General features: G+C 41.2%; 1 long non-coding RNA gene across 2 annotated transcripts; it reads left to right on the top strand.

The window, feature by feature from the left end:
• The first annotated feature begins 260 nt into the window (after positions 1-260).
• LOC125484475 lies at positions 261-27,197 on the top strand. Of its 2 annotated transcripts, XR_007263310.1 has the most exons (5): positions 262-725; positions 3,250-3,347; positions 13,281-13,877; positions 15,561-16,204; positions 26,524-27,197. It is a non-coding gene; the product is annotated as an uncharacterized LOC125484475 (long non-coding RNA). The 2 variants fall into 2 exon arrangements; XR_007263311.1 differs by lacking the exon at positions 26,524-27,197 and having other exon boundaries at positions 261-725; positions 15,561-16,596.
• Positions 27,198-27,933: the final 736 nt, after the last annotated feature.

The following is a 27,933-nucleotide window of genomic DNA, read 5'->3' as shown; positions in this document are numbered from 1 at the left end:
GCATCTGCAGTTCCTACTACTTCTTCAGATATCTTTGCCAATGTCAAACCTTAAGCTGCTTGAGGTTCCTACGTGCTAAAATGTGCCTTACAGTCCTAGTTTACAAGGCATCGCCTTAATCCCATTGTTATGAAATTTTACTTATTTCCCACTATACAAATAAAAAAAATACTAGAAGTTGCAAGTCACGCTTTGTTATCTAATGTTTCTCCAACACCCTTAATGAACGTGCCAACACATTTCCTGTGTAACAGAACAGCTCAGCTAGCAGTTAGCCTGCATCTGTCAGCCTTTCACTAAGTATATGAGTGGAATTTATGTTTCAGCATGACAAAATTTCCTGTTTTTAAACTTTTTCCAAACTTCTCCCATTGACAGGAGAAAAATCAAACCAAATCAGCATCAGGAAAAGCCTACTTTAATAACAGCCATTTGATTAAATCTTGGCTGACGGTAGATTGAGTAATTAAGCAACATCACAAGAGGCCAAATTAACTGATATCAGTCTTGACGTTACAACTTCACAAGCTGCCAGTCTGATAGAAGCCGGTGTCTACAATCAGGGCTCTAAGTCAGCCAGAAAAGCGTTGACTTTGTCTGGAACAACTTTACCCAAGGGATAGCTGTGTACATCCTTGGATATGGGCGTGGGCAGAGCAATCCACCACCAGTTAAAGATGTAATGGTTCAAGAAATGCGAACGGGAAGATCCTCACTGACGTTAGGTGAGTTTATAAACTGCTCAAATTTGACACAGTCACGAGATTTACACACCATTGTAGTTTCTTACTGAAGTTGGTCACCCTACCTCCATCCACAAAGTCTCATTCCGCTTCACTCCAGAGTCAATTTAGACCCTCACTTAAAAATATACATCGCCAGTTTAATCACAGAATCCCACAGTGCAGAAAGAGGCCATTTGGCCCACTAAGTCAGCACTGACCCTCCAAACAGCATTCCACCCAGACCTAATCCTTCCACCCTATCCCTTAACCACATAGTTCCCATGGTTAATCCACCTCACCTAACATCCCTCAGCACTACAGATAATTTTAGCATAGCCAATTCACTTAACCTGCACAGCTTTGGACTGTAGGGGGAAAACCAGAGCACCCAGCATAAACCCATGCAGACATGGGGAAAACTTGCAAGTTCCACACAGACAGTCACCCAAGACTGGACTCAAACCCAAGTACCTGTTGCTGGGAAGCTGCAGTGCTAACCACTGAGCCACCGTGCCTCCCTTGAGTCACCCTGCAGTATATTTATTATCTGTTTCCTCAATTGTGAGACTTTTCTATCTTATTAGCCTACAAACTGCAACCACTTCAAAAATAATTCGCTGGCTTGGAGCCCTGTGGAACATCCTATAAATGCCAGCTCATTTATTCTTTCTTAAACACACCCAGAAATTCAGTTACACCAATTTATTACTTGATGTATTGCACAATAAATACTTCACCAGACACTTGAGGAAAATCACATTGTCTAAGTTCACCTGTGCCACATTCTTGAACATTAATGAAAGAGCAAGTAGCTATTCTATCGTAGTGATATACTTACTGCATTTTATTTAAAAATTGCTTATAAATGGCTAGTCAACAATAAATAACTTCTCAAAGACATAAATGCTAAGTGTTTTCACATGAAGAGCATCGATACAATCAGGGGTGTCCACTTGAATGCCTGTTGCTCCTCATAACTGCTTGAATTGGGTATCGTAGCCTTCTAATTCAGCAACTGGACTAGCCATTTGAAGACACATGGAAACATCGGGATTGCTGCAAGAATCAAACTGCTTCATTAACATCATTCAACTAACCTAGATACAAACAACTGAGTTGAAATTCAGGAAATTTAGTCAGTGTAAACAATGCATGGCCAGCCAATTGTTTCCCAAAAAGAGGACTGAGTTGTCATGTACCTGCCAGTTCAACTCAGATGAGGTCGCTGCATGAAAATTATTTTGTCCCTTTGATCTTACACAGGTTTGCACTATGCACACTGGTATTTGGCTACCAAGGGGTTGAAATCTATACCATTGATTAAATTCTACATTTATGAAAATGATAGTTTTGTAACTGTTATAGAGATGTACAGCATGGAAACAGACCCTTCGGTCCAACACATCCATGCCAACCAGCTATCCTACATTAGTTTAGTCCCATTTGCCAGCATTTGCTCTAAACCTTTCCTATTCATGTACCCATCAAGATACTTTTTAAATGTTGTAATTGTACCAGACTCTATCACTTCCTCTGACAGCTTGTTCCATATATGCACCACCCTTTGCGCGAAATTTTGCCCCTTAGGTCCCTTTTAAATCTTTTCCCTTTCTTTAAAATTATGTTCTTTAGTTTTGGACTCCCATACCCTGGGGAAAAGACCTTGGTTGTTCACCCAATCCATTCCCCTCATGATTTTATAAACATCTATAAAGTCACATCTTACCCTCCAATGCTCCTTGGAAAATAGCCCCAGCCTATTCAACCACTTCCCTATAGTTCAAACCCTCCAACCCTGGCAGTATTCTTGTAAATCTTTGCTAAAACCTTTCAAGTTTCACATCTTTCCTACAGTAACAAGACCAAAATTGAATGGTCAGGGCATTGCCCTTAGAAATGAACATAGAAAATGGCTGTCACCTACTTTTCTGAGTTGAAACATCCACTAGTGTATGCATTTTCTTTCTGCCTAAAAAGAACAGACCTTATGGATTAATATATGTATCTTCACAAGGCTCAACAAGGAATGTGTCTTTAATGGAATGACACTAACCTTCTACCCCTTGCTTATTTCCAATATGTAGATCACATATTTGGTAAATTTGAATCTGTAGCTGTATGTAAGAATTTCTTAATATGTCTTAGTAGGGTCCATCCTGCGCTCAAATTCACCTTTGAAATGGAGCAGTCAAATAAGCTCCCTTTCCTTGTAGTCCGAGTTGAGTAATGGTCCAGGGATTCTTTACCACTGTCCACTGCAAACCAACCTTCATTGGTCTATATATATACACATTAGGCTTCCTCTAGCTCTACGTGCAATGGTCTGACCCTATCAGCAACTATTCAAATATGGTCCAAGCAATTTGTAAACTGTGTAAGCTTGTAGCTGAAATATGGCTCCATCCTGTGGATCGGTGGCTATCCTGATATATATCATTCAAACTCATGAATGGGGCTAATTTTCAGTCCTAAAAAGTCCCAGTCTATGTCAGATAATAAAGTATTCCTTACTTTTGACAAACAGATGAACAACACTGCTCCTGTGCAGTAACAACGTAAGCAGTGTTTGTCACCAACTGTCTGCTGTCATCAAAACAAAGAGATGTTGTGCCTTTCATAGAGGTGAGTGTTGTGGTGTATGACTTTCATGTCCAATGTGACACTAGGTATGTCAGCCCTATGTGCCAAAGACGGGCAAATCATTAGCTGTTCACAACAAGCAAGGTACTGACGAGAACCAACCAGTCTGCATCTACAAAGTTCAAAGTTGTTGGTCCCAAAACAAAATTGCAAAACAAAAACCCTCATTGGATGTGATTCTGCCATTGGATAACTTTGGCTAAATAATTCTATGTATATAAAGAATTATATTGACAATCAATTTAGGATAGTTCAGTTGGGTTCACAGCGTGGCATTTTTTCTTGCAAGTTGTCCTGATAAGAAGAAAGCTTTAACAAAACCTGGTTTTAATTTTTGCAATTCTCAAGTTCTGTATGAATAAGCAACTATGGCAACACTTCAAGATACACTTCATTGCCTGTAAAAAGCTATGTGCTTCTGGACTTATGAAAAGCATTTATAAGTGCAAGTTATTTTTCACAGCGATTGTTTCGGAATTAAAAACTGCATGAAAATATTGTATCTTATTTCAAGGACCACAACATAACCCCTTCGGTGATCAAAAATGCTCTCAACTTTATCTCTTGCATTTCCCACATTTCTGCCCTCACATCCCCTCCACACAACAAAAACAAAGACAGAATCCCCCTTGTCCTCACGTATCACCCCACTAACCTCCAGATTCAACGTATCATTCACGCCACTTCTGCCACCTGCAATCTGACCCCACAACCAAAGATATATTTCCCTCCCCACCCCTATCTGCCTTCTGTAGGGACCGCTCTCTCCATGACTCCCTTGTCTGCTCCACACTCCCCACGAGCCCCACCACCCCCAGCACCTTTCCCTGCAAACTGCAGGAAGTGCTACATCTGCCCCTACACCTTCATCCAAGGAACGAAATAAACCTTTCACATCAGACAGATGTCCACCTGCACATCCATCAATGTGGTCTACTGCATCTGCTGCTCCTGATGTGGCCTCCTCTACGTCGGTGACACCAAGTGGAGGCTGGGAGATCACTTTGTAGAGCACCTGTGCTCTGTTTGCAACAAAGGACAACACCTTCCAGTTGTGAACCATTTTAACTCCCCCTCCCACTCCCTGGACGACATGTCCATCCTGCCTCCTCTAGTGACACAATGACGCCACCTGGAAACTGGAGGAGCAACACTTCATATTCCGCCTTGGGAGCCTACAACCCGATGGCCTCAATGTGGACTTTACTAGTTTCGAAATTTCCCCACCCCCAGCCTCATCCCATGGCCAACCCTCTGACTAATCCCCGCCCCCTTGACCTGACACAACCTGTCCATCTTCACCACCACCTATCTGCTCCTCCCACCTCACTGACCAATCCCCACCACTGCCTACCTGCACTCACCTACCACCATCCCACCTACCTTCCCCAGCCCCACCCCCCCTCTCTATTTATTTCAGAGCTTCCTTCCCCGTCCCCCATTTCTGAAGAAGGGTCTCAACCTGAAATGTCAACTTTCTACTCCCCAGATGCTGTCTGGCCTGCTGTGTTCCTCCAGCTCCAAACTGTGTTATCTGTGACTCCAGCACTGGCAGTTCTTACTATCTTTAAATATAGTAAATCCATTTTCCTTTTCCTCACTCTATTTTCCATTAACTTTGATAGCTTTAGCATTTTGAATTGACTTACTGACAGATTTTTTTTCCTGCCTTTTTGTTTTCGGAGAAACAACTTTGAAATAATTCTCTTACCTGACTCCTCCCTTCCAACTTCTACTTCGAAAATGTGGCTTAAGTACTTCTAGGGCCCATGAAAATATATCAAGACCTCTATCAGCCACTAACCGTCCTGACATGGAAATATATTGTCATTCCATCACTGTTTCTGGATCAAAATTCTGGAATTCCTTCCCAAGGTGATGCCTCAGAAAACTGGAGAATAGCCAATGTTGTTCCTTTTTACTAGAATGGCAACAGAGATAATTCAGGGAATTATAGGCCAATGAGCCTTATGTAAGTGGCAGGGAATTAATTGTAGCAGATTCTTAAGGACAGGATTCATTTGTATTTGGAGAAGAACGGACTTATTCGGAAAAGTCAGCTTGTCTTTATGCAGTGGAGGTCTTGTCTCACAAACTTGATTGAATTTTTTGAGGAAGTGGTGAAGGTGATTGATGAGAGTAAGGCAGTGGATATTATGAACAAACTTTACTAAATAATTTGACAAGGTCACTCGTGGCAGACTGGTCCAGAAGATCAAACTGCATGGAAACCATGTTGAGTTGGCAAGTTGGATACAAAATTGTCTTGGTCATAGAAAACAGAGGGTCACTGGGGAGGAGTGATATTCTGATCAAAGGTCTGTGATCACTAGTGTTCAACAAGATCAGTCTGGGACCTCTGTTATTTGCAAAATGTATAAATGGATGAAAATGTCGGTGATCTGATGAGTAAGTTTACAGAAAATTAGTGGTGTTCTTGATAATGAGGAAGGGCATCAAAAAATGCAGCACGATATAGATCAGCTGGGAAGTTGGGTAGAGAAATGGCAGATGGAATTTTATCCAGCCAAGTGTGAGGTGATACATTTTGGGAGGTCAAATGCAAGAGGAAGATATATTGTAAATAGCTAGACCCTTAGGGGCATTGATATACAGAGGGATCTTGGAATCCAAGTCCATAGCTCCCTGAGAGTGGCAATACAATTGGAAAGGGTGGTAGAGATGTACAGCATGCTTGCTTTCGTCAGTCGGGCTATTAAGTATAAAAGTTGGCAAGACATGTTGCAATTGTATAAAACTCTAGGTAGGCCACATTTGGAGTATTGTGCGCAGTTCTGGTCACCACATTATAGGAAGGATGTGGAGACTTTGGAGATGGTGCAAAAGAGGTTTACTGGTACATTGCCGGGATTGGAGTGCATTAGCTATAAAGAGAGATTGGTCAAACTTGGATTGTTTCCGCTAGAGCATTGGAGGCTGACGGGCGATCCAACAGAGTATATAAAATTATGGGAGGCCTGGATGGGATGGATAGTCAGAGTTGATTTTGCCCAGGCTGGAAATATCAAATACTAGGAAGCATAGGTTTAAGGTGAGAGGAAAAAGCTTAAAGAAGATGGGCAATGGTGAGCCTGTTACTGTGCTATACTGTTCTATGTTCTATGACAGTATGAACTACACTAAATGAACTGCAGTGGTTCAAGAGGGAGCTCACCACCACCTTCTTGAGGGCAATTGGGGATGGGAAATAAATGATGGCCCAGCCACATCCCAGGAAAGAATAAAAAAGAAGCTGGAAAGGTTGGGCCACTGGGGTCATCAGCAATCCAAACAGTTTAACCAGCTTATGGAGTCATAACAGTTCAGGGATTACTCAGCCATTTACTCAAGGAGCAGTTATTAGATGTTCTCAATATAGAACTTCACTGTTTTGAAAGATCCTGTTTCTTCAAATTATGAAATTCATCTTTTCCTCAGCTGTTACAGCTGCATGGTTGACAGAAGTGTTTCCTTGGCATGTTTGCTCATTAATGAAATCAGCTGGACTAGGGAGTTTCCTTGCAGCTTTAGAAGAAACAAGTAATCATGGAGCCAAGTTTTTTTTTATTTGAAGATTAACCATTTAAAGCATGACACTTCAAATTCACAAACATAATCACATAAAAAATGCCCATTGAGTGAGCTCCACTATGCATGGCTAATTGTAGACTTTTATCCCACTTTCCTGTCTGTCCCCCGTATTGCTGATTCCTGAGGGACCAGAAGCCTTGAATATATTCAATGATTGAGCATCTGCAGTCATCTCGGGTAGACAATTCCAAAGATTCACAACCCTATGACTGAAGGAATTTCCCCTAATTTTAGTTATAAATAATCATCCCTTAACCTGTCACTGTTCCCCCGTGTTCTAGATTCCCCTGGCAAATTCTCAGTGTCTATCCTGTCAAGCCCCTTCAGAATCTTGTATATTTCAATTAGGTTACCTCTCATTCTTCTAAACCCCAATGAATATGGACTCAATTTATTCAGCCTCTCATCACAGGACAACCCTCTCAATTCAGGGTCTAAATCCAATGAAATTTTGCTGTACTACCTACAATACAAGTACAGCCATCCTTAACTATGGAGACCACAAATAGACCTAGTATTCTATACAGACTCACCACAAGCTCAACATGCCGTTTGCATGCCCAATTGTTTGCTGTACCTGCATGCTAACTTTCTATGTTCCATGTTTGATTACTCTTGAACATCAACATTTACAAATTTGCTTCTTGGAATGAAACATATTTAGATTTAATACCATTATATAGCATATCAAAATGGTTCATTTTCTTCTGAAATGGTAGGAACTGCCGATGCTGGAGAATCTGAGATAACAAGGTGTAGAGCTGGATGAACACAGCAAGCCAAGTAGCATCAGGAGCAGGAAAGCTGACGTTTCGGGTCTGGACCCTTCCGTCAGCCTTCTTGCTCCTCTGATGCTGCTTGGTCTGGTGTGTTCATCCAGCTCTACACCTTGTTATCTCATTTTCTTCTGATCATGTTTACACCTTTCTTGGCCAAATTAACTTTGATCTGAGGCTAAGGCAACTATTTTGAATTTTTTTTCCTAAGATGTCTAAGATAGATAGTCTTTGTGTTAGAATTGCTGTAATTTCATCAGAGTTATCAATCTCCTAATATGATCACATTGACACAGCACCTTCATGGAGGCATTATCAACATTAGAATGGTCTCAGGAGGTTACACCTACACAGTCTTTACAACATCTTATTATGTAAACTAAAGAGAAACTCAAAAGCCAAATTAGCTTAGCTCAGCTTGGTAGTTGATAAAACTTACTCAACTGTGTAGTAGGCTAGATTTCAAATTTGCAGAGTTTAAAAGCAATTACAAGATGGTAGTCTTACCTCAGAGTTCAGATTATTGCTGGGACTAGAATTTTGTCCATGCACTTTCTTTTGGGAGCAGGGCCTGTGATTCATAAGCTGCCTGCATCCATTGCAAACTCACTGCTACCTTCTCAAATACTTGATGATGGGTTGAGTTCTGCTGGAGCACTTAACCAGGTGCTATGCTGGGTTGAGGAGACCTCATGGTGCAGACAGCTTCCTCATCTGAAGGGTAGTATTGAAAAGAAGTTTGCACTAAATCAGAGGAGGCTCCTGCTGATGATCAGTGCTGCAATTCTAAAGCAATGAGAAATAGAGCACCAGGACAGAGGCAGCAGTTCCACATTCCTGGATGTGATACTGAAGGCCTTAATAATGGTGGCGGACTGAAGGATGAAGGCTATGTTTCATCACATAATAGAGTGGAGGTTAACCTCAAGGACACTGCCAGGAGGAAGTGGGAGCAGGTTGTGAAGGAGATCAAGTTGAAGAGTCCGTCCCCGAGGACCTGGTAGCAGTGCCATAAGAAATCTAATCACCACACATGGACGATCAAGGTTATTGAATATATCTTCAAAGGGCAACACTTAACTGACTGCTCTGCCAAACTAACAATCTTCAATACACAATATCTCCAACACTCATCTATCTTGCTGTCATAGCCCCGGGATCTGCTTCCAGTCCAACCACGGCATCTATGAGGAAGAAAGAAATGAGAAGGGAAATACTAACGACGCAATCCTACTACTTAGCGTGACATCCACAGCCACCCACTCAGATACTGGCACATCATGTACACTGGAGGTTAGGATCTGAGTGTGGCGAGTCACCGAGTGTGAAAGGACTAAAACAAGGCCAGAGGTAACTAATGGGCGAGATCATCGATGACGCCGGGGCAGCAGACAGGATAATGCTGATGAGAATGCAGACTGAGATGTTGGAGCTTTGGCCAGCCTCTGGTCAGTATCAAGGAGCTTGGAAAAATCTAATTCCAAGTTGGCAGGGATAATTAGGCAGAGCCAGCCTTCTCACCAGTGATTGCTTCACCATGTTGCAAACTCAGAAACACTTCTGTTGCTGCCTCCCAATCCATTACATTATCTACTCCCTTGCCATTCATGTGAAGATGCAGCAATGCTCCCTACCAAATCTCATAATTAACCTTTTAAAAACTCTCCACAGCAATTCTCAATGCATTCCAAGAGCAGATGTCATCCTGAATTTCCTGATGTGTGAATTAAATCTCTGCCACTTTAAACAATGCCTGTGCTGGACCCATCTCACAAGTAAACATTTACTCCTTACTGCCTGGTAGGTGAATAAGTAGAATTGTTCATGATTATAAAATTGGTGTCATGATGGGACTTGTTTTTGGTGCAAACAGGAGATGCCTCTGCAAGGGTCTTTCTAAGCATGGGGCACAAGGTTAGCTGTGCTGAGCATATTCGACACAGCTTCCCCAATCAGCTTTGAAAATGTAATTTATTATGAAGTTTCATTAAATTTCATGCTATCAATTCATACTATCATCCAAATTCTTCACTGAGATTGCTCCTTAAATCTAAATGCCTGTTATTGTGCAGATAGAATGCTGGTCAAGAGTAGGATGTAATGGAGCTTTTTTTTTCCAATCTAATGAATGAAGTGATTCATAAATGCTATTTTGTACTTTTCTTACTCTCTTGACACCACATACTGACTGATCAGAAGCCAGGAAAACAAAATGTTCCCAGGCTTCTACCAATATTGTTCCAGGAGTTGCAATCTTATCTCAGTCCCTCCCTATAGGAAAATGCATGCTATTTGCTTATGTTTTATAACCCGCACCCATCGATGACAGAATTAAAATTTGGAAATTGCAGGCATGAGAAGAAATCATGAGGTAGAAACAGCACATAGTTGGATTCATTTGACATGCAGAAAATGGGCAAAACAAGGACCAATTGCAATAATGCCCACATCCAATAGTGTTGGGTTACAAGCACTACGGTGTGTCATACACAGCTGCCCAAGTGCCCCCAGGTATTCATGTGGAACAGATTTTAGACACATTGCTTATGTAAATGAGGAATTTAACTACAGTATCAGGGCCCAAATGTTTCCATAAGACTTTAAGATGTAGGAGCAGAAGTAGGCCTTTCAGTAGTCTGCTATGCCATTCTTGATTCCTGCTGGTTGACATACTTGAAAGCCTCTGTGAGGTCAAGGAAGGCCAGGTATAGAAGTTGCTTCTGCTCTCTGCACTTGTGTTGGAGTAGACAGTCGATGCACAGGAACAACACCCTCTACACATTCTCCTCCAAGCCACACACCATCCTAACTCAGAACTATATTGTAATTCCTTCACTGTTGCTGAGTCAAATCCCTGGATCCCCCTTTCTAACATCTCTGTGGATACACCTGCGAAACATGGACTGCAGTAATGGAAGAAGGCAGTTTCCCAGTGTTATATAAGCCAGTTAGTACCTGAAAGAGTTAACTAACATCACAAGATAAACTCTGCCCATCAGGATATGAAGAATTGTCTCTGGGAGGAGCTAACCAGTTCAGTCTCTAGTGCTAAGCAACATAGCTAAGCAGTAGTGCAAACAAAATAACTTGTGGTCTTCCTGTGGAGTCTCATGTAACCCAGATGTAATGTAATTAGTTCTTAAGTATTTTGCAATAAAACTATTCCATTAAGTATGGCCTGTGCCTATTTTCTGTTGAATATGTCACATGGGTATCCTTCCCTACTTGGTATTGTTAATATAGACCAAAACCAATACCAAGATGGTGGCAGTGTATCTACCCAAATGGTTCAGGCAGAGATGCCCGTTACATTACAAGATGGTATCAGTGGTGAACACTACTGTCTCATATAATATGCTAGCAATGGTGATCTCATGAAAAATATCTTCAGTTCTACAAAACCTTCCAAACCCACACTTACTTCCATCCAGAAGGACAAGAGTAACAGATAGATGAGAACATCACCACCTACAAGTTCCTGTCCAAGCCACTTGCCATACTGACTTGGAAATATATTGCCGTTCCTTCACTGTCACTGGGTCAAAATGCTGGAATTCCCTCCCTAAAGGCATTGTGGGTCAACCTACATCATGTGGACTGCAGTGATTCCAGAAGGCAGCTCAACATCACCTTCTCAAGGGCAACTGGGGACAGGCAATAAATCCTGGCCAACCAGCAATGCCTACGTCCCATGAGTGAATAAAAAACAACCATCAAAGGTGAAGAAAGAAGAAAAAAATTAATTCAGAAAGGTATGAGTGTAGTTAGCAACTTTCGTGAAAGTAGCAGCCAAATGTAAAAAGGCTGCAGAAGCCATGAAAGTGCCAAACCTGTCTCTTAAAACTCAAAACAGCTTGAAGTAATCAAAATATTGAAAATCTTGCAGAGACCATGCCGTTTACAAGAGTTACAAGGGGAAAATTCAAATCATAGACTTGGGATACAGCAGTTGATATCAAATACTTGAAGTAAATTATGTCCCTTGGAGAAAAGGTAAAAACATTTACAATTAATCAAAAATTCAAGATTGAAATGCTGAAAGAAATTTATAATCACTATGTTTAACAGGCAAGCATTGCTATAATCATTTAAAATCATCGGGAAAGGCAGCAAAAAAGACTTTGAGAAAATGGCATTTGTTAGGAAAATAGTTAAAATGGCATATGCTTTGACTAATTAGCATGAAAAACAATTGAAGATTGAAGAAGAGTTTATTGAAAATCTGTGTTTTGAAGACAAAACAAATTTTTATTGTTCAACCAAAATTATTCTTAAAACTGCCATAACAGCACAATGCCATTTGTTTCAATTTAAATGTCACAATTATCTGGAAGAAGGAACAGTAAGGGTGCATAACATACATATTAATTAAAAGAAGATGAAACCCGCTAAGAAAAAAGGAGGAAATTCCTCCATCTTGGGAAGAAATGAAAATCTAGTATTTCCTCATTTTAAAGCAGCAATTTCAATGCTCAATAAAACCTGGAAACACTTTTTCAGCATAAATAGTAGGAAAATTCTGCGGCGTTTATAAGTTTCTCAATTTTAATACACGAACTATTGAACATTTCTGGAAATGAAAATAAGAAGATAGAAGTAAAGAAAAAGCTTCATGAAGATAGCAAAGATTCTTAATGACAAAACTTTATTAGCAATACATCTTAACTATCCAGAAATTAAAGGAAGTTATTTCAAACATTCAAATAAACTTGTTGAAGTAAACCTAACATTTGATACAATTGAAATTAATGCACAAAATTCTGAATTGCAAAACCAGCTGCATTTACATAAAAGTTAAAAGCTCCTGCAACAACTTCCAAGTAACTCATTTAAGCAAGAAAAGCAGCATTGGTTAAACACAGTGACTATGGAGAAAGATATATTTCACACAGATTTAAAATCATAAGTAATTCATACAGGAAATTAAACTGGGCTATAAAGTAGAGATATAGAATTGCTTCAGAAAATTATGAAAACAATCTAGAGAAGAACAAGCAAACACTTCTTTATTCTGTAAATTCAGGAGGAGGCCATGTTTTATCAGATGGTATGCAAGAGAAGAAATAAATACATTTGATAATATTATAAGAACATTTAACAGTTACTTTAAATTGACTATTACTAATGTATTGGAGTGGTCAAAATTTAATAGAAGGTATAAGAATCATGCCCTTCTCAGGACGAATTAGGGGTGGGCAATAAATGTTGGTCTAGCCAGCATAACCCCATTCTGTGATATAATTAAATTAATTTTAAAAAGTTAACTTGGTTTTGGTCAATTGGATCGATGACATTTTATTTTGATGTTTTGATATTTTAAAGTGGTAGAATAAAAGTCATAGTTGAATTATCAATAAGATGAGTACATTATGAAAGGCAGCGTACTCAGCAGATTCTAGTTAGCATAGTAATTTGCTGTTACTTGTATTTTCGAAAATAAAATGTGTATAAATCGCCCTAATCTGGTGCCATTTTAATTACATAAATTATAAAAAGAAATAATGCATACAAAGTTAAGACAAATTTCTTTTTTTTGTTCCATCCACAGCTTCTTGATTTCTTAAGTGGCTATGGCATACTCCTTACTCCGCAGCCACCAAACTATTGCCTAAGGCTGCAACAAAAAGAAGGAAGTACGCTGAAGCAGCCCCCACCATTGCTAATTGGACCCAGAACTCAGACGCTGCTAAAGCCACTTCATCGCCGCTGATACTCCAGCCACTGCCATAGCCAAGAGACTATCCCAACTCTCGAGGACCAGGGCCCATCTCAATTCTGAGGACCGACAGACCATCCAAATTAACTCCTGAGGACCGAGGGATCATCCACTCCGCCGCTGTTGCAGACACCACCAAAGGAAAAGAACCAACCCTGATCCATCGTTGCTGGAGCCGTTGCTCAAGCCGTGACTGCCATGGCCAGGAGGAATGGACCGGATCTGCCGCTCACCAGCTCCCCACAACCCCTCTCCTTTGTTAGTTCCTTACAGAGTGGAATGGAAAATTGACTGGCCCCTCTACATTTTGTCATGTGCATCTAGTTATACCATTAAAATACTGCATCAGCAAAATGCAAAGTATGTAATTTTGTTGAGTCGTGACATAGTTCTACTGCAAAGCTGGATTAAGTACAGTGCGTTACCATGGTAGGTTTCCAATTTATCAAACCATCTAAGGCTCTTTATCAGTTAAGCTTTCTTTCAACAATTTGAAATTATGATCTTAAGCAGACTGATCTCTGGTAAACCTAATCTCATATGTCACAAAGCTAAAATTTATCCTCTAATTATGGTCAATTGCATTAGAAAACTTGTGAAATACCCTTCTTGTGGTGGCAGATATTATATGTTAAGGTTAAACTAAATCCTATATTTTTTATATATCCAGAAGTGTTATCATACAGAACTGAACTTTCTTTTTCCCATCACCAAATCACTGTGGTTTTACTTTCATCTATTAAACAGCACCAGTAAATCACTCATGTTTCCAATTGAATAATTTATGTGCAAAGCCCATTAAGGCAAACTAAATTCTATTTAACCAGTAAAGTGAAATACACACATTTGAAGATCTTAGAATCTGACACTCCTGATTATATTGTTTATTGAACTCCACGGAGACATTAATGACGCATACCTGCATAAACTGCAGTTACTTTGATTCATTTAATTTCTGGACCTTATATCCAAATAGATTCTGTTATGCTAGTTTTTTGTTTTCCTTCTTGTAAAATGCCAATCTGTTTAAGTAGTCTGCACACTGACCTTGACTGTGGGTTTTTAACAGAATAATTTCAGAAGCAGGTGGGAGAGCTGTTCTGGTCTGGTGCATTTATACCATGATTGCTCACAACAACTCAATAGTATTTTATTTAGTTAAATTTTAACAGCTCATAACTCAGTCTCATTCCATGAGTAACTGGCAGAATACTAATGGATTATTTGTAGTGTGTTATAATTCTGTTAGGGACAGTAGATGTTTAAAGATACTGTGTATTCAAACACAGTAATTAACAAATGAACTACACCACAAAATTGCACATTTTAAACAAAATCAACTTTTATTGTAGATAAAAGCAAAGCACTATAAACTTAGCAACTTGTTTGTCATTACATATGCTATGAACTCAGTTTTACTTTTGAACTTGCCGCCAAGAGTTCCGCTACACATACAAGTGTATTGAAGATTCATTCAATTTTAGAACATAGAACATAGAACATAGAACATTACAGCGCAGTACAGCCCCTTCGGCCCTCGATGTTCCGCCGACCTGTGAAACCAATCTGAAGCCCATCTAACCTAAACTATTCCATTATCATCCATATGTTTATCCAATGACCATTTAAATGCCCTTAAAGTGGGCGAGTCTACTATTTTTGCAGGCAGGGCATTCCACGCCGTTACTACTCTCTGAGTAAAGAACCTACCTCTGACATCTGTCTTATATCTATCACCCCTCAATTTAAAGCTATGTCCCCTCGTGCTAGCCATCACCATCCGAGGAAAAAGGCTCCCACTGTCCACCCTATCTAATCCTCTGATCATCTTGTATGTCTCTATCAAGTCACCTCTTAACCTTCTTCTCTCTAACGAAAACAGCCTCAAAACCCTCAGCCTTTCCTCATAAGACCTTCCCTCCATACCAGGCAACATCCTGGTAAATCTCCTCTGCACACTTTCCAATGCTTCCACATCCTTCCTATAATGCGGTGACCAGAACTGTACGCAATACTCCAAGTGCGGCCGCACCAGAGTTTTGTACAGCTGCAATTTTTCTGTTATCCATCAAAGATAAGTAACCTCAATTCACCAAGACGTTTTGTCTGCAGATGCCTACAAAACAAACGAGTCAGAGAACACGGTACAACAGAAGACACTAGCAACGCTACCCTACATCGATAATATATCAGAAACGACTACCAGACTCCTAAGACCGCATGAGATCATGATTGCACACAAACCTACAGCAGCACTGCGCCAAATGTCATCAAAGACTAAAGACCCCATACTGACAGTAAACAAGACCAACGTAATATACAGAATACCATGGAGCGAGTTCAATAAACATTACATTGGACAAACAAGGAGGAAACTGATGACCAGGGTACACGAACACCAGCTGGCAGTAAAAAGACACAACCAATATTCACTTGTCTTGATACACACAGACAACGAGGGCCATCAGTTCAACTGGGACAATGTGACCGTACTGGGATAAGCGAACACCAGACATACAAGAGAATTTCTGGAAGTCTGGTTCTCAACACGGGACTCCATTAACAAACACATAGAAATAGACCCCGTATGCAGACCACTGCTAAAACAACAAAACCGGAAGTAACAAGACCATCACACCAGAGGATCATATAAATCCGGAAGGAAGCAGAATACCTACACTTTGATTAGAGGTCGCACTGATGATGTTGCCTAGAAGGGTAACGAAACATCTGCATGTCACAGAACAACCGGCTCGGTGAGCTAATGAACAAGTGTAAACTCAATCCAGAATTTATTTCTATTCTCGTCAGCATTCCACAGAACAAAATTTATGGGATTGTTCCAATAGATTTTGGCTAGCAACCCTCCAACTGTTCCTTAAAGATTTCACAAAGGTGGACTCCTCAGTTCCTTGTCCTGACTGCTAGCAAACACCTAACTTCCAAACTAACTCTAACCCCAACCCTGTCGCTGACTGCTTTCTGCCACAAGACTCTGTAAAGACCACTTTAGATTTCTTCATCTAGCATCAAACTAGGCAAATCTTCCAGCTCCTTTCCCACCCATTAATTCCAAACTGAGCTAAGAGCCCAATCGCATTTCATGCAGTTTGCAATAAAGTTAATATTTCCTTTGTTTAAAGTGCAAGCCTGACTAACATTCACTTTTTAAAATTTATTTTTTGTGGGATGTGGGTGTCGCTGGCTGGCCAGCATTTATTGACTGTCCCTAGTTGCCCTTGAGGAGTTGGTGATGAGCTGCTTTCTTGAACCGCTGTGGTCCATCTGTAATGACCCATGATGCCCGTAGGGAGGTACTTCCAGGATTTTGATGCAGCAACAGAGAAGGAATGGTGATATATTTCCAAGTCAGGATGATGAGTGGCTTGGAGGGGATCTTGAAGGTGGTGGCATTCCCATGTATCTTCTGCCCTTGTCCTTCTAGATGAAAATGGCCGTGGGTTTCGAAGATGCTGTCAGAAGATCTTTGATGAACTTCTGCAGTGCATCTTGTAGATAGTATACACTGCTACTACTGAGTGCCAGTGGTTGAGGGAGTGGATTCTTGTGGATGTGGTGCCAATCAAGTGGGCTGCTCTGTCCTGACTGGTGTCAAACTTCTTGAGTGTTGTTGGGGCTGCACCTCTCCAGGAAGTGGGGATTAGTCCATCACACACCTCACTTGTGCCTTGTAGATGATGAACAGGCTCTGGGGAGTCAAGAGGTGAATCACTCTCTGCAGTATTCCTAGCCTCTGAACTGGTCTTGTAACCACTGAGTTTACATGGTGAGTCCAGTTGAGATTCTGATCAATGATAACACCCAGGATGATGAATGGTGGATTCAGTGATGGCAGTACCATTGAATGTCAAGGGACAGTGGTTAGATTGTCTCTTATTGGCAATGCTAATAGCCTGGCATTGTTTGGCATGAATGTTACTTGCCACTTGTCAGCCCAAGCCCGGACATTGTCCAGATCTTCTTTGATTTGGACTGTTTCAGTATCTGAGGGTCGCGAATGGTGCTGAACATTGTACAATCATTGGCGAACAACCCCACTTCTGACCTCATGATGGAGGGAAGGTCATTGATGAAGATGGTTGGGCCCAGGACACCTAAAGAACTCCTGCAGAGTTGTCCTGGAGCTGAGCTGACTGAACTCCAACAACCACAGCCATTTTTTGTGGGCCAGGTATGATTCCAACCACCGGAGAGCTTGCCCCCTGATACCCATTGCTTCCAGTTTTGCTAGGGCTCCTTGATAATTCACTCACTCGAATGCAGGTTTGTTGTCAAAGGTTTTCACTCTCACTTCACTTCCTTTGCGTCATAACTCAGTAAGCTGTGGCCTACACTAAACCAAACCAAGCCTTCTGTGAGTAACACCCAGCTAAATGACAACATTGGATGCTTTGGGATGTTCTCATACAGAAATTTAATCTGATTATTTTACCTTCAGCACAGTCCTTTGATTCTGCAACCCACATGAATAATTTATATTGCAATTAGAGTTTATGACCCTTTAGGCAGAATCTTACTTTTTCTGGCTAAGTTCGAGTTGCGTTGAGGTTTTTTTGACTTTTTTTGCCTCGTGGCCTGGCCAGTTTTCTCACCTTACTTTACTAAGCTTGCTTCAGTGATTACTGACCAAAACCTTATGGTGTCTCTCATGTCTGATTTATGGCCCGTCTGCCCATGTGCCATTCTCAGAACAACTTGCCGCTCACTGGATATCTGCCTGAAATCCAGCCTCCCTGGTGCCTGCTTTTAAGATGCCGCAGTGCACCCAGGTGAGTATGAGCATTCTGAAGCTGCCAGAGACCTGCAGCCAGCTCAGCCCCAGGCAAGAGATGACCCTATGGTTACAGCAGCAGTAATTTCATCCAAATGCACAGGGGTGGATAGCAGTGGCAGACAAGCATAACGGGCACAATGAGCTTCATTGCCCAGAAGCTGCATTAGTGCAGTAAATCCTGTGATATTCTGTCTGTCTTCATGGAAAACCAGACCCAGCACCCGCAGTGTCCTGGCTAGAAACCACCCAGGGGCCTGAGTCTGGTTCCACATCCACTGGGTGTCTCCTGGCATTACTCTGCTTCCTTCTGAGGACAAAGCTTTTGGATTGGTGTCAAATTCCCCCTTCCCCTGTCTCTCCACCTGCACCCTGCCTTCCCCCCTCCTCTCAACCCTTGCAGGTTCAAGCCAAGGAGAATCACCTTGCCTCTCATGGGAAGACCTTCGACATGTCTGGCCTGTTCAGATACAAGTGCCCCAGGGTTTCTCCGCCAAGCCAGTAGGGCCACAGGGTCCACATCAGATCAGGCTCCCACCACCCCATCTGTGGTAACAGAGAGTGTACAGAATCGTAATGTGACGGAGAGAAAGAAGAAACTGTATTGAGGACAATTTGGTGACACGGTTGAAGAAGACTTCTTTGGAAATTATGTACATAAATGTGGGTAGCCTTAACTTCCTCTCTGCTTTCATCTGCTTTCTCTCTGTGTAGGCGGTCAATGCATTTCCATGCCAACCAGCAGCATGGCCACACATGAGGGGTGGAATGGATGGAGGTCTGCACAGACAGCCTCCTTCGCCATCTGCAAACCGGGGAGGAGGGGTGATCAACATGAACACATGTTACTGGGTGCTGCTGAGCCCTTAGGCCCTGGTGATTTAACACCCCTAACATCCGAAACCCCCTTGCACAAAGGAATAGCTGTGAGAGTTTTGTTCAGCAGTGGCTGAGCCAGGGAACTGCCATGTCCAGTGAGGGTCAATGCTGCAGGATGGTCAGGAAGTAAACAGCCTATGGCCTATACCTTTCATGGGCCTGTGACCAATGCTGTTTCCCCTTAAGAGCCCTATGTGCGGTTATTGATGCAGCCTCCTCCTTCACAGACTGAGTCACTTCACCCAGCCAATCTAAGTGTGGCAGCAGCTATTTGCTTCCAATTACACACTTTCAATTCCAGCACAATGGAAAGTGAGAATGAGCATTCCCTCTGCCAGCCCTTCCAATCTCAGCCTGACTGAGTCACCAGATAGCCACGTCCTATTCCTAGTAGCCCATCCTGTCAAGCCCATAGGGTTCATAGTTCCCAGTGTCCTCACCCAACCCATCTACACTGACCTCTGCCTACCCTTCCCTTTCCACCCAGCTTCTGGCATTTAAGTTGCACATAGAGTCGTCATTCTCTGCTAACCGCCCCCTTGAAGCCAGGGTGTTTCTGACCGTGGATGGCCTACACCGCCTGTCCCCTCACCTGCATTACACTGTTCCCAACCTTCTGCTGCCTCCTTCATAATTGTACTGCACCCTCAGCCAAGGACTTCAGCCCCAGTCCAAAAGAATAAACTGCTGAACTTCAGCAACATGGCTATGGCCTAATAACCCACAGGCTAATCCTCAATCTCTGCAGACAGATGTTCAAATCTCAGAATGGCAGCTGATGGATTTTGAATTCAATTATTAAAAAAAGTAATTAATCATGAATTGAAATGTAAGTAAACATGACCATGAAACTATATCAGTTATAATAAAATCCCATCTGGTTCACTAATATTCTTCAGGGAAGGGAAGTGTACCTGGTCTGGGCTACATGTGACTCCAGACCTACAGCAATGAGGTTGACTCTAAAATGCCCTCTGAAATGGCCTAGCAAGCCATTCAGTGAAGCAATGCAATATAGAAAAGTCAAAAAGGTACAATATCCCGGAACTCCTTTCCAGCACCATGGGTCTGCAGCAGTTCAAGAAGGTGGTGCAGAACAAGAGAAATTTGGGATGAACAACAAATACTTGCTTTGCTAGAGACACCCTCATCCCATAAAAGAATTCGTAAAAGTTTAAGGTGTCATCAGAGTACACGAGTTCAATTGTTCAGAGCTTTTTCAACATCAATCATAGAGCATAGATCCACAATAGAAAGATGTGGATCTTTCTACATGTAGCACTTTAAGCTTGTCTGTAACTCTTCACTATGCACTCCTTGCTACCATTCATGCTTTTTTCCACTTTTAACAAAATTTCTTACCTGCCCCCAAGGTTCAGCTTGAATCCCTGTCAGTTTTATCTTTATGTACAGAACTTTATTAAATGCTTTTTGGAAATCAATGCACACAACAATCCAGGTTTTTCAAACCACAAAATAGATGTTGACATATGTCCTCTTGTACACTTAAAGAAAACTAAGTTCGAGTTCTAACATGAAGATTGCCAGATCCTTTTCCAGTAAACAGGGTGTAGTGAATTGATTCAGTGCCAGGCATTGAAAAAGCTCTGTCGTGCCTCACCACACTCCCCAGAGCTAACAGAATTGTGCAGGTGGTTTACTTTCCAGGAAATAAGGACAAATGTTTGCTCCTTTTGTCAGATGATACCTTCAGGACTGCATGCCATTCTGGTCACTGACGCACAAGGGATCCATTCAACAATTGGGGAAGCACACAGAACAGCCACAAGGCTAATTTCCTAATGTCATATTTCTTGGATTTAAAGAATAACTGGAGAAATTTGGGGCTGAAATTGGTGTCAGACTGTAGTGTAAAATGGGCAGTGGCAAATTGGTGGTCCTTTCTACATTCTGTCTGATATTGCACTCTTTCTGGTATAAATTTAGCCACATTCAGTAATAAAAGATACTTTCTGGTTAAGGTGCTAAATTAACTGAATTTCATTTAATTTATCATTGAACTGATTAAATTACCAAAAGAGTAGTGGTATGATAATTACATTGCATTCAGCATTTATGCTCAAAGGTGGTTAAACAGGAGGCATCAAAGATTAGTTTATGAATTATCAATTAATTGTTTGTGTTAAGGAAGTAAACGTGTAATTGGGTTGGTTTTATTATTGCAACTCAAGTTGATTATTAGAAAAGAGTGAAGTCCTTTTTAAACACTGGAAACATCTGATCTCACTTATGGGAATTGACATTTAACTGATTTACAGGGTGATAAGAATTTCTGGCACTTCACAGCTAAGAATCAACCTTGTTCCAATTGGCTGTATACACAATTTCACACAGTCACAAGCATTTTACCATTATCATTCAGTATTCTCATTGTCAGTTCTACAGCAGTGTCAAGTTCAGTCTGAAGCAGCCCTTCACACAAATATAAGAATACCAAGATTTGTTTTCAAACCCTGTGGAATGCTTCTGGGCGGGATGCTCTTCGGAAGGGTTGAAGCAGACTCAATGGGCCGATGACCTCCGTCTGCTCTGTAGGATCCTATGATTGTATGAATGATCTTTTAACTTGTCCCCTGAAGACTGTCCATTCCCATTTTCCAGTTGTCTTTGAGTCAGGCAGTCAGCACACCCCTCAGAAAAAAACAGACACTTAAGGAATATGTGGAAGAGATATTCGATAACACAGTTTGGATCTTAACATGATTTTTATCTCAATAATCACTGTCATTATTATTTCCTCAACTTGTTCATAAATTGCAAACAGTGTACGAGACAGCCATGGATTTCCAGGTCTCCTGAGCTGTGACAGGACATGATGCTCACAATCAGGGATTGGAAATGGGCAGTTGATGGGTCAACTAGCCTAATTCTGCTCCTATACCCTGTGGTCTCATGAACATTGCATTTTCAATAAATTTGGTTTGACTGATCATGATAATTCTAAAAATATTGTTTTCACTAATGCCCATATATTACCTCACTCAAGCATCCAATGCATTATATCACACCTTTCATGAACTCAATGCATTTTCAAAGGACTGTATAGTCAACTACTCCTGTAAGGTAGTCACGAGGGAACAATTAACTATCAAGCCTCAAACTTACCAGGTCAATTTGGTACTTTTGTGATTCTGTCCTGACAAGTGGAAGACTAAAAACCTCAACAAAAGGTCTGTTTTATTTCAGCAATATCCATTGAAAAATTGAGGATTAGGAATGGGTCAGGATTTAAAGATCAGGAAGGAAGTTATATTGATCTATTGAGGTGGAGCAGATGTGAGAAATGGCGGTAACTGGTGGCAGGTTGGGTGAGAGGCAGTGATCAGTCATTTAAAATGCACTCTGGAAGAATGCTGTCATTCTTTCTCCACATTCAGGTCTCTTACTTATGTTCTTGGTTGGGAAAAGTTGTTGTCACCTAGGTTTGGTTTCTTAGATTATAGCCGAAATAGAAGTGACCTGTTTCTAATGTGGGTAAAGGACACATTTTTATCTTCATCTACTATCCACCACTTCTGACTGGAAACATGTACACACTTCCTGCCTATCAAACTGGTTCCTTGGTTACCAAGCAACAAAAACGGGCCAATTTATAGACAGACGTTTTTGGGTAATAGCCTCTCCGTTACGTTGTAAATCAATAAGATAATCAAGATAATTCTATGACAACCACTCTAATTGTACACATGTATTTTAGATGTAATAAATGGTTATTTTCTTACACATAAGCTAGCAAGGAAACTTGGACTAATCAGCTACTACTGTCGTTTTCATTGGTATTCCAATGATAGCAAATTTGTAGGCTTCCTGAAGAAGGGTCTAGGCCCGAAACGTCAGCCTTCCTGCTCCTCTGATGCTGCTTGGCCTGCTGTGTTCATCCAGCTCTACACCTTGTTATCTCATATTCTCCAGCATCTGCAGTTCCTACTATCTCTGAATAGGTTTTGCTACATATGGGCAAGGACTGCTTTTCATCTGAGGGACTGCAAATTAACCTGAACTCTGTGAAATCATCAGCAAATAGCCCTATTTCTGACTTCTTAAAGTAGGGAATGTTATTAGTAAAGCAGTTGAAGATTATTGATCCAGTAATGCTGCCCTGAGGAGTTGAAAAATGGACCAGACTCAATGGGCTGAATGGCCTACTCTCACTCCTATTTCCCATGTTTCCACATTCCTCTCAGCAAGGTGCAAGGGCTTGGGTCTCCAAAAATTGCATCTACATTAGTGTTAAATATGTCACCAGGGACTGGACAGCTATCCCAACCTCTCATTGACTTCAATTTTACTAAGGTCCTTTTATAGAATAATCATAGAGTAAATTATGGCATTGAGTAATTTATGACATTTATGACCTGCCCATCAAATCTGTGCTGGCTCTCTGCAAAACACTGCAGTCAATTCTATTTGCTCGCTCAATCCCAGTAGCTCTGCAAATTTATTTCTTTCAAATGTCCATCATATTTCCTTCTGAAATAGTTCTTTCTGCTTCCACCAGTCTCGTGGGCAGAGAGTTCCAGGTCATTACCACTGACTGCATTACAAAAATCTTTTAATATTCCCCATGCATTTCTTCCCCATGGGAATATAAAGAAGATTTTTGTCATGCAGTGAGTTGCAATTTAAATCTGTGTGCCCTAGTCATTGTGCATCAGCTAATAGGAACAGATTTTCATTGTCTACCTTATCTAAGACTATGTTTAACTTGTACACCTTTGATCAAATCTCCCCTCAATCTCCAAAGAGAACAACACTAGCTTTTCCAACCTAACCCCATAACTAATATTTCTCATCTCTGGAACCATTGTGGTAAATCTCCTCTCAAAAACTAGAGTTGCCAATCCTCCCAGGACATTGAGAGTATACCAGAATCAGGATTGATTGCCCAGTGGCCAAATAAAGCGTTCCAGGAGATTTTAAAACAGTATTTTAAATGTTGTGACTTTTGCCAACACTGCAGTTTGTCTGTAACAAATGACTGGTGCCAGAAGTTTTGTTCTTCGTTCTTAGAGAAATTGTGAATAAAAGCTGTTTGTCCCAAACTCTGTGTCATCCAGGATCACACTCCTGGGATTAAGCTGGCAGCTGGTTGGGCAATGCACTCCACAGCAGACAGGTAGCTGCCAGAGACCCCGGGGAGTCACCTTAGCTATGCTCAGGTCAACGACCCTGCAGGCTGTCTGTGTACTCAATGAGACAGCCAAGCACTGAGTGGGGAGTGCCGCACTGCCTGATACACAACGGCCAGAGGAAGGATGCCAAAGCTGCTCATTCCCCCTTCAAACAACTCCTCCATTCCTCTAACAATGCAGGTTAGTCGGAAAAATTGCATTACTTTGAAAAACTAAGTATTCGTTCCCGACCCTTTCACTGAAAACTCATCATAGCTAATGTGTAATGATTTTTCTTTTAAAATAGGATTTCTCAGTGACCCTTTTTATTTGCGAAATCCCAGTGGAGAGTTTGTTCAATCAGAGCAGGGTCTGAGGAGAGTTGAATTCCCAATTTGGAGGCACTGAACAGTCAAGAAGGTAGACATGCGCTGCACTACCTCAATGTTACACTTACAGCATGTTTAAGCACTTTACAGGTCAAACACACTGTATATCCTACAAACAAATGGCCATGTCAGAAAGTCAAAGGGGATCATAACACCATAAAAGATAGGGCAGAAGTAGGCTATACAGGCCATCGAGTCTGCTCTGCCATTCACTGAGAACAAGTTTATCCAATAATCCTCAACTCCACTTTCCTGCCATTTTCCCATAGCCCTTGATTCCCTTACCGATTAAAAATCTGTCTCTTTCAGCATGGAATATACTTCATGACCAACCTCAACTGCCCTCTGTGGTAATGAATTCCTTAGATTCACAACTCACTGATAGAAGAAATTCCTCTATCTCTATCTGAAAAGTGGAACTCCTTCTTCTGAGATCAAAATGAAATATTCACTCCTAGTTAGCCACTCTAAGATTAAGACATGCTCTATCAACTGTGCTTGTTAGGCCTGGAGCTAATGGTCCTTAATGGGGTCAAGGGTTACTATGGTCAGTCAGGGAATAACGCAGCAGTCAGCCAAGGGGCTCCTCAAATTCCAGTCCAGGAATTTGACCATGGTCAGTCAAGCACTTAGTCCTACCAGAGTATAGAGTTCTGTATCCTTGAAGTGCAGAACTGGGCTTTGCTCAGTCCTGTAAATCAAATCCAGAGATTTCAGGTAGATAGGCAGAGTGCCTTGCAGACAACAGTTCAGAGTTATGCAATGCTCAGTCTGCTGTCCTGCCCGGTCATTCCAGGGGTTAGTGCAGTAATGATCAAGGGGCTGATCAGGGAGATGTAGAGAGTCCAATGGAAAATGGTCAAATCAAGTCGGGGGATGAGCTTCATTGGATTTGGTCACTGAAGGAATGATTACAGCAAAAGGAGGCAATTGGAGAAAGAAGAGTGGGATCTCATACAGCGTAGAAGGGAGCTCCAGGAGGGGTTTTACATGGCCTCCACATGAAGAAGGTTTTTGCGCCAACAAGGACACAGCAATTCACAAAGTCATGGGCTCTGGAAGTAAACTGGGAACATTAAAGGTTATAATGGATGGAATGAAATGAGAGGAATGTTGAAAGGTCATCAGGGCCACAGTGACAGCAATACAAAAGGGAACATGAAGGATGGGGAAGATTCATCTGTGGTCTCAGGCAGAGCTTGCAAGTTGCTCACAAGAACATGAAATTGAAATATTTTCATCTTGTGCAATAATGTTTCAAAATGGCTATGACTGCATGCAGGGTAGATGGAGTATGTTGCTGGTTCTTTAATGGAATAGTGAAAAGTTGTTTAGATTTGAGACCCTCTTCAGGAGAATTGCATTAAGCATGCTTTCACTGATACAGTAATGCCATCCATCAAGCATCAATTTGCAGTTCATCTGCAGATCATCCATTGTCCATGGACATTAAAAATTACATCCCCAAGCAATCATGAGCATTATATTGTTTGCACTAAGTCCTCCATGCCATTTCAGATGGGCAACTATAATTGGACTCCAATTTAAAAATGTCACCTGGGCTTGGCATTTCTGAAGTATATTCCATGACTATCATTGGAAGACAATGCTTTGCAACTGCCACATTCCCAGGTTGAATTGGAAGAATGCAAGATATGTGATCCGTGATGTGCAAGCTTGCCTTATCAATGCTGGGGTGAAAGTGCTATCATGGTGGGTTACTACCAGAATTCTATTCCCAGTGCAGCATCAACACTTTTTGCAACATACAATTGTTTATTTGGATACATCAGTGCTCCTTATCAAGTCAGAAATTGTGATTGATGTGAGGACTTAGGAGTACTGCTAATGAAACTTTTTTCTCTTTCTGACATTCCCAACAGATTCTTTGCTGTGATATCTGACATGGACATTTCTGGAGCTGGAGTCCTTGTGATGCCGCTTCAAATATGAAGACAACGCAGAAGGAGAGAGCAATTACAACATTTTCAGCACGCTCAGAAGAAACAGTAACCTCCAGTGGCTGCTGCCCAAGCAGATCCAACAATGAGGTGGAACAAATGATGATACCCAAATCTACTAGAGAAGGAACAAAACTTGATGTACCCTTGGGTAATAAGACAGGACAAGTGACAGAAGTGATAGTAAGGGAACACTTTGGGTCTAGTCATCATAATTCTATGTGTTCTAAAATGGTTATGGAAAAGGATGAGCCTTCCATAAAAATTAATTTTTTAATTGGAGGCAAATTTTAATGGCATGCGACAGAACTTACAAAAGTGGATTGGAGTAGACTGTTCGTAGGTAAAGTGACGTCTGATAAGTGAGAGGCTTTCAAAAGTGTGATAACGAGAGTTCAGTGTCACCGTGTTCCTGTTAGAGTGAAAAGGAAGGCCGGCAGAATTAGAAAACAATGGATGAATAAAAAATATTGAGGTTCTTGTCAAGAATAAAAAAGAATCATATATTAGATATAGACAACTGGGTTCAAATGAATCTCATGGACAGTATAAAGCGTGTAAGAGCACTCTTAAGAGGGAGATCAGGAAGGCAAAGAGAGGATATGAGATAGCCTTGGCAAATAAGGTTAAGGTTAATCCAAAGAGATTCTACAAGTATTTTAAGAGCAAGAGAGCAACTAGAGAAAGAGTAAGGCCCCTTAAAGATCAAAGAGGTCATCTTTGTGTTGAACCTCAGGAGATGGAAAAGATATTAAATGAATATTTCACATTAGTTTTAACTGTGGCAAAAGAAGTGGAGGCTAGAGAATGCAGGGAAATAAATATTGATGTTTTGAAAACAGGTCACATTACATAGAGGAAACACTGGAGGTCTTAGAAAATATAAAGGTGGATAAATCTCTGGGACATGATCTAACGTATCCCAGGACTTTGTGGGAAGTTAGGGGGGATGATGTGGGGCCCCTTGCAGAAATACTTGCATCATCTAATACAGTGGGTGATGTGCCGGATGACTGGAGAATGGTTAATGTTGTGCCTTTGTTTAAGAAGTGATGTAAAGAGAAGCGTGGGTGCTAATGACTAATGAATCTGACATTGGTGGGTAAGTTTTTGGAAGTGATTCTGAAAGATAAGATTTATATGCATTTGGATAGGCACGAAATGATTAGGTATAGTCAGCATGGTTTTGTGTGAGGGAAATTGTGTCTCATAAACTTGATTGAGTTTTTTGAGGAAGTAACCAAGAAGATTGATATGTGCAAAGCAGTAAATATTTTTTACTTGGACTTTAGTAAAGCCTTTGACAAGGTTCCACATGGTAGACTAGTGAGT

The sequence above is a fragment of the Rhincodon typus genome, chromosome 11 (assembly GCF_021869965.1).
Source record: "Rhincodon typus isolate 14 chromosome 11, sRhiTyp1.1, whole genome shotgun sequence".
NCBI lineage: Eukaryota > Metazoa > Chordata > Chondrichthyes > Orectolobiformes > Rhincodontidae > Rhincodon > Rhincodon typus.
The sequence above is the reverse complement of the archived record's forward strand: the minus strand, read 5'-3'. Positions and strand labels throughout refer to the sequence as shown.